The sequence below is a fragment of the Mya arenaria genome, chromosome 1, assembly GCF_026914265.1.
Source record: "Mya arenaria isolate MELC-2E11 chromosome 1, ASM2691426v1".
In the NCBI taxonomy this organism is placed as follows: domain Eukaryota; kingdom Metazoa; phylum Mollusca; class Bivalvia; order Myida; family Myidae; genus Mya; species Mya arenaria.
In genome coordinates, this window is record NC_069122.1 from 11,886,137 (window position 1) to 11,906,808 (window position 20,672).

At 34.8% G+C, this 20,672-nt stretch overlaps 1 pseudogene; it reads left to right on the forward strand.

Moving 5' to 3' along the window:
* The first annotated feature begins 2,503 nt into the window (after nucleotides 1–2,503).
* Nucleotides 2,504–17,762, forward strand: LOC128239133 (uncharacterized; annotated as a pseudogene).
* The last annotated feature ends 2,910 nt before the right edge of the window (nucleotides 17,763–20,672 follow it).

The following is a 20,672-nucleotide window of genomic DNA, read 5'->3' on the forward strand; positions in this document are numbered from 1 at the left end:
ATCTTGGAAACCTTTCGTTAATGTTTTAACGTAGGTCTGTCTATTCCTCCGTTACATTTAACGGCTGGTTCAACCGTTAAACCCGCCGTTAAATTCTAACTTTATTTTGAGCAACCTCATACCAATAATAGTTAAAATTAAACGGACCGTTAAAACTTTAACGAGCCGTTAAATTTAACTGAGGTTTTGAGCAACCGGCCCCTGATGTCTTTATGTACAAAATAATATACCTTTGAATACTTTTAAGATGTTCCCCGTACAATTTCGTACCTAATAAATTTGCGACTGTGTGTAACTAGAAATTCGCGACTAGCAGGTACTCTTGCGACCTGCATTTTTTAATAAACATGTGATGCAACTGTTTATGCAACGCCACTCCACCCCCTGTTAGACCTTCCCTGGTTCTTTAACGTGCCCCAGTGTTAAGTGGGACCCCGAAAAAGTGTTAAAATTGCTAAAGCGGTGAGGCAGTGGATCGAACTTTCGAGCACTTGATTGATTGTTATAAAGTGTCCAACCAAGTGCTAGGGCTGAGTACCGGTTCTCGTATCAAATCGAATACCGGTATAAGACGTTCGGTTGATATATCGTATGGAACGTTCGCGTATCGGTCAAAATTTTGATCAAATAAAAGTTTGAAAAACGTTTGTTTTCTTTATTTTCACTCATTTCACATACGATTTTAGTTGAAATGAAGAACTAAAATGCAAACTGCCATAACAGTTATGTATTTTCAATAAGTGTGTAACATATAAGTAATCAGTAAGGGACACCCAAAACTTATATGGAGTCATAGCGTCTATTGCGCTTCGGAGATGTATCATTTTCTCTATTGCGCGTTGGAAATGTTGCATGTTTTACATTCCACTTTTCGGTTTGATAAAGTGCACGTCTTAACTTAGGCCTATGTTGGATGAAATTGTCCTTACATTTAAATTGCCCGTAATAAAATACAAACTATATGGCATCCCAGACACAAATGTCTAAAGAATGCATTAATTGAAAGTATTGCATATTCCCCCGTGCTGTTTACCTGCATTTTTTCTGCAAGTCGTTTTAAGCAATATAGCAAAATGGAGTGCACTATGGACAGTGTGGTAAATGGAGTATATAGCTCGTTTTGTCTTTTATCAGAATTGTATGAACATGTGCGTAAACGTTTGTATAAATGCGTACAGTTAGGTCGCAGTTGAAAGAGGCGATTCACCGAGAAAAAACCCATACAATTGACAGTGGCTTAAGATTTTTCCGTCTTGTGATAGGGGTGACTGATAAAATGACTGATTTAATGAATAATCCATTGATAATAGAACTTATTTTGAAAGGTAAGTAACATTGTGAAAGATCGAGCTGATATTATCAGCAAATACCATTAAGACATAACGAGAACGGTTGTGGCTCAAAAATGTTTGCGAACGCTGGGTCCCGCAACTATTTACGAAGAGGTTGAAGAAAAAAAGGGTCATAATGTCGTCTCAATAAACTGTACCATCGATACAAATAAGCATTAAATTAGAAGTGACGTTAAAACTCAGTTGTAACAGTAAGTGAAACTTAGAATTATCAGTTTGATCCCAATTCCAAATAAAACAGCGTTTAGATTAGTTGTTCTTGTAACAGACAGGCCATTGCGCGGCAAAGTGTGGCGTACAAACGCATGCGAAAGCTCAATTTATGCCGACTTAAAGCTCCATTGCTTCAGTTTCCTGATCCACATAGCACTTTAGAAAACATTGAAGTTTTATCGGTACTAGAAAGGCTGGATACAATTTACGTTCATAAGCGCCGTTGCATCGACGTCCGGAGAATCGAATCAAGTTGCTCCATGACAACACATGAGCACCTGGAGCCTCGGTACGGAAATATTTTAGGGTAACTGGTCTTTGACTAAAACAGCACCAACCACACAATCAAGGCCCTGCATCAGTTAACTGTTTTATGTTCCTGAGGCTTAAACAAAAAAAACCTGGACACCACGGTTTATCATTGTCTACAGAATATGCCGCAGTTCTCTGCGCGCTAAAAACGGGTATGAATTCTGATATTATTAGACTCAGCTATACGTTTTCAAACTAAAAAACAACATTTTCTGAAACGCTGCACTTTTCTAAAAGCTTTTAGAACGCCCTTCTTATTTTGGAAAATACAATGTTTTCATGTGTACGCTTATGATCAGTGTATGACATCTTTAACAGTGGTTTAAAATTGTTGACTGAAGAAAGTACTTGAAAGTATAGATACAGCTGTATATTATGCATGTAGTTCAAATGTACAGCTGTAACCATAAATAAAATCTTATAAAAACAATCAATTATAGCTGTGTCTTTACTTATAGTACTGCTATAAAATAGAGCAGTATGTCACTGTTGACATACTTTGACTTTTGAGCCACTTCGTAGACAATACGCAGTCCCATTTAATGTACGAGAGTAACTATATAACGCAATTCAGTAATACGTTTCTTATGGGATTGGCCGCGCACATATGCGGCACGTATCGTGAATGAGATAACAGTTTCAACTAATCATTCACTTACTGAAATGATTTTCACTTCATTTGTAAAAATGGAAATTCAATTAAAGATCGTTTTGTTGGCGTGTATAAGCCTTACGGTGGCAAAAGAGGATAAGCGTTTGGTCCTGGACGGTACCGACTCAAGCGACTTTGAGCAACTTATGTTAGAGGTGTGTATGAACAAAGTTTAAATTGCGTTTGAACCTGAAATCAGAACATGTTACTGCAATATTGTCTTATCGTGATACAGTCATAGTTTGTTTTGTCAGTTTTGACACGATGACATCGGCGATGTTGAAGACTTATTTGGCCGATTGTTTAAAACATAGAACATTATTGAAGTAAGCACAGCTTTCAATAGAACCATAATGAACTTAAATGTTCATCGATACACTTGTTGTCTAGAGTATTCCTAACAAGATATGAGACAACTGTTGAGATGTACTTGTTTTCTAGAGTATTTCTAACGAGATATGAGACAACTGTTGAGATGTACTTGTTTTCTAGAGTATTTCTAACGAGATATGAGACAACTGTTGAGATGTACTTGTTTTCTAGAGTATTTCTAACGAGATATGAGACAACTGTTGAGATGTACTTGTTTTCTAGAGTATTTCTAACGAGATATCAGACAACTGTTGAGATGTACTTGTTTTCTAGAGTATTTCTAACGAGATATCAGACAACTGTTGAGATGTACTTGTTTTCTAGAGTATTTCTAACGAGATATGAGAAAACTGTTGAGATGTACTTGCTTTCTAGAGTATTTCGAACAAGATATGAGACAACTGTTGAGATGTACTTGTTTTCTAGAGTATTTCGAACAAGATATGAGACAACTGTTGAGATGTACTTGCTTTCTAGAGTATTTCGAACAAGATATGAGAAAACTGTTGAGATGTACTTGTTTTCTAGAGTATTTCTAACGAGATATGAGACAACTGTTGAGATGTACTTGTTTTCTAGAGTATTTCTAACGAGATATGAGACAACTGTTGAGATGTACTTGTTTTCTAGAGTATTTCTAACAAGATATGAGAAAACTGTTGAGATGTACTTGCTTTCTAGAGTATTTCGAACAAGATATGAGACAACTGTTGAGATGTACTTGTTTTCTAGAGTATTTCGAACAAGATATGAGACAACTGTTGAGATGTACTTGTTTTCTAGAGTATTTCGAACAAGATATGAGACAACTGTTGAGATGTACTTGTTTTCTAGAGTATTTCGAACAAGATATGAGACAACTGTTGAGATGTACTTGTTTTCTAGAGTATTTCGAACAAGATATGAGACAACTGTTGAGATGTACTTGTTTTCTAGAGTATTGCGAACAAGATATGAGACAACTGTTGAGATGTACTTGTTTTCTAGAGTATTGCGAACAAGATATGAGACAACTGTTGAGATGTACTTGTTTTCTAGAGTATTGCGAACAAGATATGAGACAACTGTTGAGATGTACTTGTTTTCTAGAGAATTGCGAACAAGATATGAGACAACTGTTGAGATGTACTTGTTTTCTAGAGAATTGCGAACGAGATATGTGACAACTGTTGAGATGTACTTGTTTTCTAGAGTATTGCGAACGAGATATGAGACAACTGTTGAGATGTACTTGTTTTCTAGAGTATTTCTAACGAGATATGAGACAACTGTTGAGATGTACTTGTTCTCTAGAGTATTTCGAACGAGATATGAGACAACTGTTGAGATGTACTTGTTTTCTAGAGTATTGCGAACGAGATATGAGACAACTGTTGAGATGTACTTGTTTTCTAGAGTATTGCGAACGAGATATGAGACAACTGTTGAGATGTACTTGTTTTCTAGAGTATTTCTAACGAGATATGAGACAACTGTTGAGATGTACTTGTTCTCTAGAGTATTTCTAACGAGATATGAGACAACTGTTGAGATGTACTTGTTTTCTAGAGTATTTCTAACGAGATATGAGACAACTGTTGAGATGTACTTATTTTCTAGAGTATTTCTAACGAGATATGAGACAACTGTTGAGATGTACTTGTTTTCTAGAGTATTTCTAACAAGATATGAGACAACTGTTGAGATGTACTTGTTTTCTAGAGTATTTCTAACAAGATATGAGACAACTGTTGAGATGTACTTGTTTTCTAGAGTATTTCTAACAAGATATGAGACAACTGTTGAGATGTACTTGTTTTCTAGAGTATTTCTAACAAGATATGAGACAACTGTTGAGATGTACTTGTTTTCTAGAGTATTTCTAACAAGATATGAGACAACTGTTGAGATGTACTTGTTTTCTAGAGTATTTCTAACAAGATATGAGACAACTGTTGAGATGTACTTGTTTTCTAGAGTATTCCTAACAAGATATGAGACAACTGTTGAGATGTACTTGTTTTCTAGAGTATTTCGAACAATATATGAGACAACTGTTGAGATGTACTTGTTTTCTAGAGTATTTCGAACAATATATGAGACAACTGTTGAGATGTACTTGTTTTCTAGAGTATTTCGAACAAGATATGAGACAACTGTTGAGATGTACTTGTTTTCTAGAGTATTTCGAACAAGATATGAGACAACTGTTGAGATGTACTTGTTTTCTAGAGTATTGCGAACAAGATATGAGACAACTGTTGAGATGTACTTGTTTTCTAGAGTATTGCGAACAAGATATGAGACAACTGTTGAGATGTACTTGTTTTCTAGAGTATTTCTAACAAGATATGAGACAACTGTTGAGATGTACTTGTTTTCTAGAGTATTGCGAACAAGATATGAGACAACTGTTGAGATGTACTTGTTTTCTAGAGTATTTCGAACAAGATATGAGACAACTGTTGAGATGTACTTGTTTTCTAGAGTATTTCGAACAAGATATGAGACAACTGTTGAGATGTACTTGTTTTCTAGAGTATTTCGAACAAGATATGAGACAACTGTTGAGATGTACTTGTTTTCTACAGTATTTCGAACAAGATATGAGACAACTGTTGAGATGTACTTGTTTTCTACAGTATTTCGAACAAGATATGAGACAACTGTTGAGATGTACTTGTTTTCTACAGTATTTCGAACAAGATATGAGACAACTGTTGAGATGTACTTGTTTTCTACAGTATTGCGAACAAGATATGAGACAACTGTTGAGATGTACTTGTTTTCTACAGTATTGCGAACAAGATATGAGACAACTGTTGAGATGTACTTGTTTTCTAGAGTATTTCGAACAAGATATGAGACAACTGTTGAGATGTACTTGTTTTCTAGAGTATTTCGAACGAGATATGAGAAAACTGTTGAGATGTACTTGTTTTCTAGAGTATTTCTAACGAGATATGAGACAACTGTTGAGATGTACTTGTTTTCTAGAGTATTTCTAACGAGATATGAGACAACTGTTGAGATGTACTTGTTTTCTAGAGTATTTCTAACGAGATATGAGACAACTGTTGAGATGTACTTGTTTTCTAGAGTATTTCTAACGAGATATGAGACAACTGTTGAGATGTACTTGCTTTCTAGAGTATTTCGAACAAGATATGAGACAACTGTTGAGATGTACTTGTTTTCTAGAGTATTTCGAACAAGATATGAGACAACTGTTGAGATGTACTTGTTTTCTAGAGTATTTCGAACAAGATATGAGACAACTGTTGAGATGTACTTGCTTTCTAGAGTATTTCGAACAAGATATGAGACAACTGTTGAGATGTACTTGTTTTCTAGAGTATTGCGAACAAGATATGAGACAACTGTTGAGATGTACTTGTTTTCTAGAGTATTGCGAACAAGATATGAGACAACTGTTGAGATGTACTTGTTTTCTAGAGTATTGCGAACAAGATATGAGACAACTGTTGAGATGTACTTGTTTTCTAGAGAATTGCGAACAAGATATGAGACAACTGTTGAGATGTACTTGTTTTCTAGAGTATTGCGAACGAGATATGAGACAACTGTTGAGATGTACTTGTTTTCTAGAGTATTGCGAACGAGATATGAGACAACTGTTGAGATGTACTTGTTTTCTAGAGTATTTCTAACGAGATATGAGACAACTGTTGAGATGTACTTGTTCTCTAGAGTATTTCTAACGAGATATGAGACAACTGTTGAGATGTACTTGTTTTCTAGAGTATTTCTAACGAGATATGAGACAACTGTTGAGATGTACTTATTTTCTAGAGTATTTCTAACGAGATATGAGACAACTGTTGAGATGTACTTGTTTTCTAGAGTATTTCTAACAAGATATGAGACAACTGTTGAGATGTACTTGTTTTCTAGAGTATTTCTAACAAGATATGAGACAACTGTTGAGATGTACTTGTTTTCTAGAGTATTTCTAACAAGATATGAGACAACTGTTGAGATGTACTTGTTTTCTAGAGTATTTCTAACAAGATATGAGACAACTGTTGAGATGTACTTGTTTTCTAGAGTATTTCTAACAAGATATGAGACAACTGTTGAGATGTACTTGTTTTCTAGAGTATTTCTAACAAGATATGAGACAACTGTTGAGATGTACTTGTTTTCTAGAGTATTTCTAACAAGATATGAGACAACTGTTGAGATGTACTTGTTTTCTAGAGTATTTCTAACAAGATATGAGACAACTGTTGAGATGTACTTGTTTTCTAGAGTATTTCTAACAAGATATGAGACAACTGTTGAGATGTACTTGTTTTCTAGAGTATTTCTAACAAGATATGAGACAACTGTTGAGATGTACTTGTTTTCTAGAGTATTTCTAACAAGATATGAGACAACTGTTGAGATGTACTTGTTTTCTAGAGTATTTCTAACAAGATATGAGACAACTGTTGAGATGTACTTGTTTTCTAGAGTATTTCTAACAAGATATGAGACAACTGTTGAGATGTACTTGTTTTCTAGAGTATTTCTAACAAGATATGAGACAACTGTTGAGATGTACTTGTTTTCTAGAGTATTTCTAACAAGATATGAGACAACTGTTGAGATGTACTTGTTTTCTAGAGTATTCCTAACAAGATATGAGACAACTGTTGAGATGTACTTGTTTTCTAGAGTATTCCTAACAAGATATGAGACAACTGTTGAGATGTACTTGTTTTCTAGAGTATTGCGAACAAGATATGAGACAACTGTTGAGATGTACTTGTTTTCTAGAGTATTGCGAACAAGATATGAGACAACTGTTGAGATGTACTTGTTTTCTAGAGTATTGCGAACAAGATATGAGACAACTGTTGAGATGTACTTGTTTTCTAGAGTATTGCGAACAAGATATGAGACAACTGTTGAGATGTACTTGTTTTCTAGAGTATTGCGAACAAGATATGAGACATCTGTTGAGATGTACTTGTTTTCTAGAGTATTGCGAACAAGATATGAGACAACTGTTGAGATGTACTTGTTTTCTAGAGTATTTCTAACAAGATATGAGACAACTGTTGAGATGTACTTGTTTTCTAGAGTATTGCGAACAAGATATGAGACAACTGTTGAGATGTACTTGTTTTCTAGAGTATTTCGAACAATTTATGAGACAACTGTTGAGATGTACTTGTTTTCTAGAGTATTTCGAACAAGATATGAGACAACTGTTGAGATGTACTTGTTTTCTAGAGTATTCCTAACAAGGTATGAGACAACTGTTGAGATGTACTTGTTTTCTAGAGTATTGCGAACAATGTATGAGACAACTGTTGAGATGTACTTGTTTTCTAGAGTATTTCTAACAAGATATGAGACAACTGTTGAGATGTACTTGTTTTCTAGAGTATTGCGAACAAGATATGAGACAACTGTTGAGATGTACTTGTTTTCTAGAGTATTGCGAACAAGATATGAGACAACTGTTGAGATGTACTTGTTTTCTAGAGTATTGCGAACAAGATATGAGACAACTGTTGAGATGTACTTGTTTTCTAGAGCATTGCGAACAAGATATGAGACAACTGTTGAGATGTACTTGTTTTCTAGAGTATTGCGAACAAGATATGAGACAACTGTTGAGATGTACTTGTTTTCTAGAGTATTGCGAACAAGATATGAGACAACTGTTGAGATGTACTTGTTTTCTAGAGTATTGCGAACAAGATATGAGACAACTGTTGAGATGTACTTGTTTTCTAGAGTATTGCGAACAAGATATGAGACAACTGTTGAGATGTACTTGTTTTCTACAGTATTGCGAACAAGATATGAGACAACTGTTGAGATGTACTTGTTTTCTACAGTATTGCGAACAAGATATGAGACAACTGTTGAGATGTACTTGTTTTCTACAGTATTGCGAACAAGATATGAGACAACTGTTGAGATGTACTTGTTTTCTACAGTATTGCGAACAAGATATGAGACAACTGTTGAGATGTACTTGTTTTCTACAGTATTGCGAACAAGATATGAGACAACTGTTGAGATGTACTTGTTTTCTAGAGCATTGCGAACAAGATATGAGACAACTGTTGAGATGTACTTGTTTTCTAGAGTATTGCGAACAAGATATGAGACAACTGTTGAGATGTACTTGTTTTCTAGAGTATTTCGAACAAGATATGAGACAACTGTTGAGATGTACTTGTTTTCTAGAGTATTGCGAACAAGATATGAGACAACTGTTGAGATGTACTTGTTTTCTAGAGTATTGCGAACAAGATATGAGACAACTGTTGAGATGTACTTGTTTTCTAGAGTATTGCGAACAAGATATGAGACAACTGTTGAGATGTACTTGTTTTCTAGAGTATTTCGAACAAGATATGAGACAACTGTTGAGATGTACTTGTTTTCTAGAGTATTTCTAACAAGATATGAGACAACTGTTGAGATGTACTTGTTTTCTAGAGTATTTCTAACAAGATATGAGACAACTGTTGAGATGTACTTGTTTTCTAGAGTATTTCTAACAAGATATGAGACAACTGTTGAGATGTACTTGTTTTCTAGAGTATTTCTAACAAGATATGAGACAACTGTTGAGATGTACTTGTTTTCTAGAGTATTTCTAACAAGATATGAGACAACTGTTGAGATGTACTTGTTTTCTAGAGTATTTCTAACAAGATATGAGACAACTGTTGAGATGTACTTGTTTTCTAGAGTATTTCTAACAAGATATGAGACAACTGTTGAGATGTACTTGTTTTCTAGAGTATTTCGAACAAGATATGAGACAACTGTTGAGATGTACTTGTTTTCTAGAGTATTTCGAACAAGATATGAGACAACTGTTGAGATGTACTTGTTTTCTAGAGTATTTCGAACAAGATATGAGACAACTGTTGAGATGTACTTGTTTTCTAGAGTATTTCGAACAAGATATGAGACAACTGTTGAGATGTACTTGTTTTCTAGAGTATTTCGAACAAGATATGAGACAACTGTTGAGATGTACTTGTTTTCTAGAGTATTTCGAACAAGATATTAGACAACTGTTGAGATGTACTTGTTTTCTAGAGTATTTCGAACAAGATATGAGACAACTGTTGAGATGTACTTGTTTTCTACAGTATTGCGAACAAGATATGAGACAACTGTTGAGATGTACTTGTTTTCTACAGTATTGCGAACAAGATATGAGACAACTGTTGAGATGTACTTGTTTTCTACAGTATTGCGAACAAGATATGAGACAACTGTTGAGATGTACTTGTTTTCTAGAGTATTTCTAACAAGATATGAGACAACTGTTGAGATGTACTTGTTTTCTAGAGTATTTCTAACAAGATATGAGACAACTGTTGAGATGTACTTGTTTTCTAGAGTATTTCTAACAAGATATGAGACAACTGTTGAGACAACTGTTGAGATGTACTTGTTTTCTAGAGTATTTCTAACAAGATATGAGACAACTGTTGAGATGTACTTGTTTTCTAGAGTATTTCTAACAAGATATGAGACAACTGTTGAGATGTACTTGTTTTCTAGAGTATTTCTATTAAGATATGAGATAACTGTTGAGATGTTCTATTCAAGTATATGAGCACATCATTAAATATTCAACTTTCGAAAGCAATCAACGATGTTGTTAATGACGTCGTTAACTTTAACAAAATTCTTAACATTCGGCCCATTGTCTACGTGTCACATTACTGTCACTGTTTGCTAACATTTAACACTTCACCTGCCTGAATATGGTACACTCACGTTTTGTATTATGATAGTGTACGTTTGCAATAGATATGACTTTACTGTCAATGTAATTAACTTATAATTATCGTATTTGAAAAACTAAAAAACTTATTTTTCAGGTCTCGCAACTTCAAACAAAGGTTGCGGCACTCGAAAGTAATTCAGGTACAAAAATACGTTAGCATAAGTATAGCAATGATACAATGGAAGCTACAGGGACAAGCCGATGGTCATTATTAACTAACGACTTTAGTAATATTAGAATCCGACTAGGAAAAATGATTCCTTCAGTGTCATGAAATATCTTAAATGTGTTTTCCTTTTTAGAAAATTTAAAATAATTGTTAACATGGTTTTTACATTATATATGGCCAGTTTAATCATTATGGCCTTACTTATAACAACTGTAGAATTCATTGAAAATGTGCAATTTAGAGTCATGTGTAGCAAAAATAAAGGTGTCTAGAAGCTGGGAGACACAATTCGCAACAAAACAGGAAAAACACTATCATAAAGTATGAGTTTGGAACCAAGCAATGTGTTCTCTCTTTGAGCATATCCTTGATAACTGCTACTTCTTACATTGATCATGGTTTTTGCAAAGAACTACCACTGGATATACAAAAATATCCTTAAATGCGTTGAAAAATGGTTGACGTTCGTTTGAGGTATACTTAGACGGAATACCTTCTGGTAAAAATGTGAACATATTTGGAGTGGTTTAAACGTATGTGTTATCATTTATGGACAATCACTATAACAGACCGGCGCACACCGTGTTTTGTATTTAAATAGTTCAAGTTTGGTATTATTTTATTTCGGCATATGATTCGTATTTCGGGAAGTAGTTTAAAGGCCTAGTTTAAGCCTTCTATAAGTGACCACCACCAAAAAACTGTGAATAGTACACAACCTCTGTTTATTGATCTAAATCTAGTTGCCTTGATCACTCTTATCAGATCTCCGATCTGAATATCCTGCTGTGCAGTTTTAGAAGTTTTATTATAGAAATGGACCCTAAAAGGCCCTGAGCCAATAAACGAATACACAGGAAATTGGCCTCTAGTGTGACACCAGTGCAATCATCAGGAGATGCACAGCAGGGGATTATCATACCAAACATTCCTTAAACTAGGCCTTTAACAGACGTTTAAGATACGTTTAGCACAATGAACAAAACATCATATCAACGAGAGTACGACAAATCGTAAGATCACGGTCGGTTATAAAGCCTGTGTTACAAATCTAATTGACCTAATAAACCTGCAAAATTCCGATACAATTTGTCAGAACTCACAAGTAAATATCCTCGTGTCGAAAAGCTATTAGATGGTTTAACTACAAAAAAGTAATCGTGCGATACGAGCGTTGAAAGGATGGTCCATAGTAAACAACACTACGAAGTTCATTGTGTATTTAGCTTCAGATACGTACGTGCGGTGGGGAAGAACATCCTGCCCTTCAGACAATGAGCTCGTCTACAAAGGTTAAAGAGGTTTAGTTATCTTATTTAAATATGTTGGTCTCTGAACAGATAAGAAAAGTGTCTCTATCAACTTATATAATAGTCAGTGTACAAATTCTGAAATATATATGAAATCACCTAATACGCAGTAACTAAAATTGAAGTAGCTCCTTTTTAAATCTTAAGTTTATTGGGCCTCTCTACTAAATGATACGCTGTTTTGACCTCGAAATATTGAATATAAGTATCTTCCATGGCAGAGAGTGTAAGATAGGTTGCGCGAGGGTCGGGATGAACCTATCTTACACGAGCGGCTATGGTAGATGCTTTTTCTCCCATCACAGTTAAGCAAAAATAAGTAAAAATGTATTTTTTGCTGGAACTCTTTTGTGCTTAGTAAATATAATTGCGTAAGAATATGCGATAGCACGCACTCGTCATGGATTTGCGCGCAGTGATCGAGTTAATGTTAATAGACAAATCGGTCTTTTTTAAATAGTTCTAAGGAGAATGAAGCATTATTTCTTGAATGGTGCGTGAAAACTGTTTTATGGTGACATTTGACGCGAGAAATAATGAACTAGCGTTCTAAATATTACCATAAGACAAGATTTCCTTGATGCTACTGACGACAGTCTTCAACAAGGGAGGAAATTACAATGCGGTGACCATTAAAAAGGAGTTCCATACGGGCATTTTATCTTCGCCCGTGTGCAAGATAAGAATATCTAGCATGGTTAAATTATTGGATCTACTTATCTGAGGTGGGAGAATATTCGGTCATTTCACTTCCGATTACAGTTAAAACATTTTCCCCTAACTTTTTATCACATGCTATACCTTGTATCCGGTTTCATATATATATCACGTATCTCTTGCTACTGGATCATAATTCAGCAAGTCATATGTTTATTTCTATTGTGGTTTTATAAAGATTCACTTAGATAACGTCGTTAATTTTTAATTTGAATCTTGATTGGAAAACATGATATTTCCTTTTTTTCTTAAAATAAAAACTTATCAAGTGCGTCACTCTCAGTATTTAAGCAAAAAAGTATATCATGAACATATTACAATATTTCACGTCATTTTACCGGGGACGTCACAATTTAAAAGAAAGCAAATTCCTTATAGTTTTCATGTTATGGTTCTTCCTGGATTTTATCTCAGTTATCATTAATCATAATTTTACACGGAATGAAAATTATGGGATCTTTTTCTGCTTTAAATTACATTGGGCTTCTACATTTCTGCAATGCATGTTTTTTTGTTGATTTGTCGTACTTGGTTCATCTGAATTGAACATTGAGAGGTTGAACATGTTGGTCTACTTTGTAAGATTTTACCGGATACAAGCATGTGCTAAAACTAACAATCTTCATCTAATACACTTTTATTGAACTCATCCAGGAAACTTGTTCGTGGCCAATGGCTCGCTTACTAACACATTTTCTGATTCCGTGGAATACAATTGTGTATTACATGTTTATGGTGACTCATGGGAGGTTCTCTATATCTATAATGTATTTTCAGTCATTTATTTTAAATACTTGTAATCAATAAGCAGTACCCTACCAACATTAAATGGAGTCATTAGGAATCAACATGTAAGAATTACGATCAACTTCATGGTAAACAAACATCTTATTTGAACAGTGGATATCTTTAATAATCAAGATGCACCATAACAGGTTATGCGGGAGGTTCACATTATTCTCATAGTGGAAGTGCAGCGAACTGGCTCTGTTTGACCGATTCCCCGCAGTGGGGCTACTATGAGGAAAATGTCGCCTCAGGAGCAAAGGTAAGGACTGGTACAAACTTCGAAACGCTAGGACAAGTCAAAATATGATAGAACAGTTGAATGGTTATGTTTGACATATCTTATGCCCTTTTTTTAAAAGAAAAATAATTGAGATTTCACTTTTTTTCAAAACGGAGGCTAGATCAGCAACATAATAGGCTTTCAAGTGTTGTTTTTTTAAATTCTGCAGCTTCTATCTCAAATTGTTAAACTCATATGAAATTAGATCAAGGGCCGTATTCATTAAGCTTAAGTGAAGAATTAATTTTAACTTTGTAGAAAAGGTTCCATGCTCTATTTTGCGCTTAGGGGAGGTTTGAAATTCTCTATTGTGGTTGTGAACAGTGGCATGTCCTCTATTGCGCATGGGAAAAAAAGCATGTCTACTAGTAGGCACGGGAGAAGTGACATGTCCCCTATAACGCATGGGAAACGTGGCATGTCCTCTTTAACGCATGGGAAAAACATGTTGTCTGTTTCACATGGGAAAACGGCATGTCCTCTTTTGCGCATGGGAAATGTGTCATGTCATATACAGAGCATGATGAGAAGTCTCGTGTTGTTTATTGTACTTGGGATATGTATCATTTCCTCTTTTGCGCATTGGGAAAGGTGCGTGTCCATTATTTTGCTCTCTCTTGATAATTTGCACGTTTATACCATTGAATTGGTCTTTAAATTATATACAATAGCATACACTAATATTTTAATAAGCATGCATTGAAAGTATTGCGTATTTTCCTAATACTGTTCACGTGCATTTCCGCTGCACATGATATTATGCACTGGTGTATAAATGGCTTGGAATATGATAATTGCACGTTTAAAACATAAGGCGTGTAAAGCGCGATTTGGTTTTTACCAGAATTGTATGAAATAGCATACAGGTTTGTATTATACTGTTTAAACAAACAGTATGGTCGCATTTGGATGAGGTGATTCATCTAGGAAACGCATACATGTGACAGTGGCTCCAGATCGGGCGACAGATAACATTGTTTGAATTGTGATAGGTCTTTTTGGGGGGTTGATGCCAGTAATATTGTGAAAGAAAGAGCTGATTGTATTGGCAAACATCATAAAGAAATAGTTAGAGCCTTTAGAGCCGTTATGGCTGAAATATATTTGCAAACGTTGAGTCCCACATTTATTGACGGAGGGGTTGAAGCAGGAACGGGTCATGATGTCGTCTCAAATTATTTTAGCTTCGATACATATTAGCAGTTTAGTAAGGACGATAAGCGTAGTTGTAACTGTACGTAAAAACAGTATCGTCGCATTGACATCCGGGTAATCGAAAAAAGTTGTATCATGACAACAAAGTGGCACGCAAAGCTTCGGTTTAGAACATTTTCAGGTATCTGGTATTTGGCATTTCCAGATTACTGTTTGATGTTTTAGGGGCTCCAAAATATGCTGGCATATAATCATTTTGATTCCACTGGTAGTGCTGGCATCGCAGTTTATCAATGTTAACAGTATATACCTACAGTCGAGCACATTAGGCTGTTTGGAAGGCTTGAAATGTGTATGGAAGCTATATTTATATTTTTAAGACCCAGCTAGATACATTTCCAAAATCAAAAATCATTTCCTGAAATGCCACACACTTCATCGAATTTTTAAACGCCCCTCTTATGCTTTGATGGTGACGTTTTCATGAATACCCATTACATTACAGTGGTAAAAGATTGTCAACTGAAGAAATAAAATTCTGTAAATATTGCTTAAATAACTCTACATATCATGTTGAGACCCCTCAACAAATTGATATTATTACATCATTTTCAAAACAAATGTCATGTTTCGTGATTGCCTTTGAATAATGCATGGTATCTCTGCAGTCAAACGTGCATCATTCTGTATCGTAGCTAGTGGATATTATAGTCTTATGTACGTTTCGACAGGTCTACGGGGAGAATACGAGTTCAGCGACCTCCATTATGACGGAGGTAGCAGGTACTTCGGACAAAACTTGAATGACGAGGACGCTCCTTGTGCCGTGTGCAAATCCCCGCGTTCATCATCGGTAATGATCCCTGGTAGGAAAGAATGCTTCCCTGGATGGACGAAGGAATACAAGTATGAATAGTTGTTTCTAACGTTTGTCATGAGCGGTTTAGAGCCACTTGCCTCCGTGCAAACACAATACGTTGTGACGTTGTAACAACGTTACCGCTAACGTTGCTCTGACGTTCTGCCATAGCGTTGACATAACGTTATGAATGTGGAGGATTTTATAACGTTATACAACGTTACTTTGGCAACTAATGCACAACAATTTTCAACGTTATAACACAGTTGATACATCCATGCATTATAACGTTGTTACAACGTTGTCATGATTTTTATTGCTTGTTAAAATAACGTTGTCACAATATTAAGAAACCTCCACATTCATAACGTTGTGACAACCTTATGGGTCACAAGGTTATGGCATAACGTTGCTAAGCAGTGTCACAATGTTGTCATAACGTTTTGTATAAAGCGAAAGGTGGAACGGTTTGATGATTTAACAGATGTGTAATTTGAAAATGTTTGTATCAATGTTTTAGTTATTCCAAAAGAAACCTTAAAAAGCTCCCAGAATAAAGCAGCTGCCCTCTATGATATAAAGTTTCTTTGGAGAAAAGAAAATTATATAATTCGATTCTAACGTTCTGAATCATGTACTTTATATAGGTCGAGTTATCATGTGCATACCATGAATCGTCCTGTTGACATAAGTTACTTGCGCAATGTGCATTAATCAAACAAGGTAATTCATAATACTGCGTCTATCTAAACGACCAGGACATCGTTGTCACATAGTTAGAACAACGTTTTCTTATTTAAAGGAAACCGCGAAAGAAAACATATTCCCTCAAAGTTTTTAACCCAACGTTAGTACAACGTTAAAAATAACGTTGTCCGATCACTTCACTTTCATTATCAAATTAATACTTGCAAATCATTATATCCTTGTCCTCAATTATCTAAATGTTTTTAATAAAACGCTAATACAACGTTAAAAATTACGTTGTCCCATCACTTAGATACCATTATCATTTTAATAATTGCAAATCATTATAAATCTAGGCACCAACGTGACAACGTTGTACAATAACCTTATCATGACACAACCTTCACACAACGGTATACTAACCTTACGTGTTTACTGAGCAATTGCAACAACACTGATTGAAATATACACATAGGTTGAATCATATGGTGACTATTTCTTGCACAACTGTGTTTAATATTAAATACTACTGGCTCGGCTAACCTCTAGACGTAAGCAAATATTAAAGTATCCATGATCCAAACATCATTATAATGATATTCTGTTTATATACCTTCATTTGAAAGGGTAAATTTTAAACATTTAAAAGGATTTTGAGAAATAAATACATAACTTCAAAATATGTATTGATTAATTGTTAAAAGCCTTCTTTAAGCTGGCATGGTTTTACATTATTGTCGAAAGAAAGAAAAGGTGTGTGCTAGCAACTTATCTTTTTTATTCAAACATGTGTTATTTCAATTCCATCATGGAATTTAATAAGCCGAATAGTAAATTGTATATTTATACGTTTTAGCGGATACTTAGTAGCAGGAGATTACCAACACGCCTCAGCATCCGAGTTCATCTGCTTAGACGAACGTCCGGAAATGATTGTAGGGGGCGCAGCGAACAAGGACGGTAAAACCTTCTACATTGCAGAAGCAGTCTGCGGTTCCCTCCCTTGCCCTCCATACGTTCAGGGGCGGGAACTCACGTGTGTAGTGTGCAGTAAGTGAAATGAACTCGTTTACGTTTGATAACGCGTTTGCTACGAAAATTACTTATAAACTATTTCGGATTAAATGATTGCATACGAATGTGTTCGTTTCTTATTGAGGAAGTTCAAAAACTAGTTCATACCACATTGTCATATAATTCGGCGGCGAAAAATGAATGTTCCAGTCTGCTACGAAGTACACGTGATCTGTTGATGACGCGTGCGTTACATATTCAAGAGTATTAGCTGCTACAAATGTCTTCTTTTCTTTTTTGAAAAAGTCGTCTGGTTGAGTATGTTAACTTGCTATACAGGTAACGGACGAAAGCGCTGTATTGTCGTCAGCAGCACATGAACTGTTCACGTGATTACTCGATGATACAAGAGCTGTTAAAAATGCTTGACGGGTTATATTTCTGCAAGTAAGGCTTACGTGAATGGAAAAATGTGTGAAGTGTTGTTTCTTTCTCGAACGAAGACGCCCTTTAAAAGTAAACACCATACTACATAATACATTGCGTGCTCAACTGGTTTCAAATGGTCAATATTGAATTAAGGTGTGTCACATTTTCTTGTCAATGTCCTAATCGCAACTTGTCCGAAATGGTTTGAAAGTAATTACCAGATTTAAGGATTTTGGTATAACCTAGCTATACAATTCTTACTATTCAGATGTACTTAATGATGAATAATAACTCGCATTAAACAATTTATTTAAAACGACGTGATCTGATTGAAAAAGAGCATTAACAGTAAGTCGGCCGGAACAGCATAATACAAAAATCGTTATTTACCCAAGGTCCTATAACAATTAGCAAGTCATTTACGTCAATATAAAATACATAAGAATTTGTAAAGAAAAAACAAAAAAGATATATGACTGTATAAATATAAATGCATTAATATATCCCATCATTCATTTGAGTGCAAGTCGCCCTATACCATTTTGTGTGCCATTTATACACCGATAAAGCCGTGATACTGGTCGTCAGAAAAACGTCCTATTGTAGTATTACTTTTATGATATGTCTCATTTGATCTTGTCAATGTTTAAGCCAACGAAAGTGCACTTAGATCTTTCCCGAGAATTTCCATGTCAAAACTGACTTTATTAATGAATCACATTAATAATACAGTTCATTCTTAGGAATATAAACACAAATCAGCGATTGAATACATTCGAACTCATTTTTAAAAAACAATATAGTAAGTTCTGAAAAAAAACTACTTAATAGTGAATTTATAATTTAAAAGTTATCAAATTAACATCAGTCTGTAAATAAATAACCTCACCGCAGATAAAGATATTCATACAAGCTGCCACAAAATACAAACCTCGGGACACTCAGCTCCACCTTTGAGCGAATGGTGAAGATGGTGAAGAAGGCTGGACTTTATCCAAACAAACGACTCTCTAATCACAGCGCTAGAAAATACTTGAAATTGAATGACAACAATGTGCCTGCGAAAAGGATAATGCAAATATTGGGACACAAGAGCATGCATCTGTTAACAATGGCAAGAGATCAGGCGTTTAACCTTAATAGGAATGATAAAAATGAAGAACATTTAAATTATTTCAAGTTATTAAGACACAACGCACAGTTTCGCATTGATAAAGCCAAGAAATCCTTTTTTACTCAAACTTTTGAGCAAAAAAAAATGATTCAAAATCACTCTGGAAATTCTTAAAAAATCTTGGTTTGCCTTCCAAGAAAGGGTCATCCTCTTCTGGATCAAATATAAGATTAAATATTGATGGTGATATTTGCTTTGAGAAAGTAACTATTGCCAATACTTTTTATAATTTCTATACCACTATTGCGTCTAAACTAGTTGGAAAACTACCCACTTGTTTTCAAACATATGGCAACGTTTTGTGTCAAAGCTTTACTCAGAAGAAGTTGAGTTTCTGAAAAGTCATTCATTCTCTTGAGTTTCAGTGAATTTAATTTTAAAGTTTTTTATCAAATTTAAGTGCAAATAAAGCTTCTAGACTTGAGGGTTTTCCGGCACGCTTTGTTAGAGATTGGGCATCTATTATCGCATGTCCATTCGCTCATATTGTCATCTTGTCTTTGATTCAAGGCGAGGTTCCTGATGATCTAAAAATTGATAGAGTTATCCCCCTCTATAAAAAAGCGATAAAACCAGTGTTGGTAATTACCGCCCGGTTTCTATTTTGAGCATGTCATCAGAAGTCTTTGAAAAGATAGTATATGAACAAGTATAATCTTATTTTAAAGAAAATAACCTTCTTTATCAATATCAGTCAGGATTTAGAAGTGGGTTCTCCACTGATTCATGTTTGATCCACTTAACTGATTATATAAGATTGGAAATGGAAAAGGGTAATTTGATAAGCATGGTCCTCTTATATCTTCAGAAGGCATTCGATATTGTTGACCATTACTAAACTTGTTCTCAATCTTGACTGTAGATCTCACATTGGAACACGTCAATTTCAGTCTCTTAACTGGTTAGCAGTGGATAGGAGAGTTGATCAAATTATTCTGTGCCGTGTTTTTAAAGTAAAAAATGGTTTGGTTACATGTTATATGGGAGAACATTTTACATCTCAAGACAAAATTCACTCCTATAGTACAAGACTTAGAGAAAAATGTGCCTATGCTGTTCCAAAGGTTAAAGGTTTTGGATTAAAGTCATTCTGTTACTTAGGTTGTAGTCTTTTGAACAAATTGCGTGCAAGTATCACCCAAATTGTTCATTTAGCGAATTTTAAGGTTGCTGTTAAGCGCCACATGCTTGATAATTTAGTATTGTGACATGCTCATTTTTAAATATTGTGTGTAGGTCTTTTTTTATTAAAATAGCATTAAATCGATGGAGGATTTAAAATTTGTGGTTTTGTTTTAATCCATTTCCACAAGTGCATAATTGTGTTAAATCTTATTATGTAACTCTTACAATATTCTTTTAAATTTTATCAATTGTGCATAAACTAAATTGTGATATTTTTCTAAACTCTGTGATATGCTTTGGATGTAAG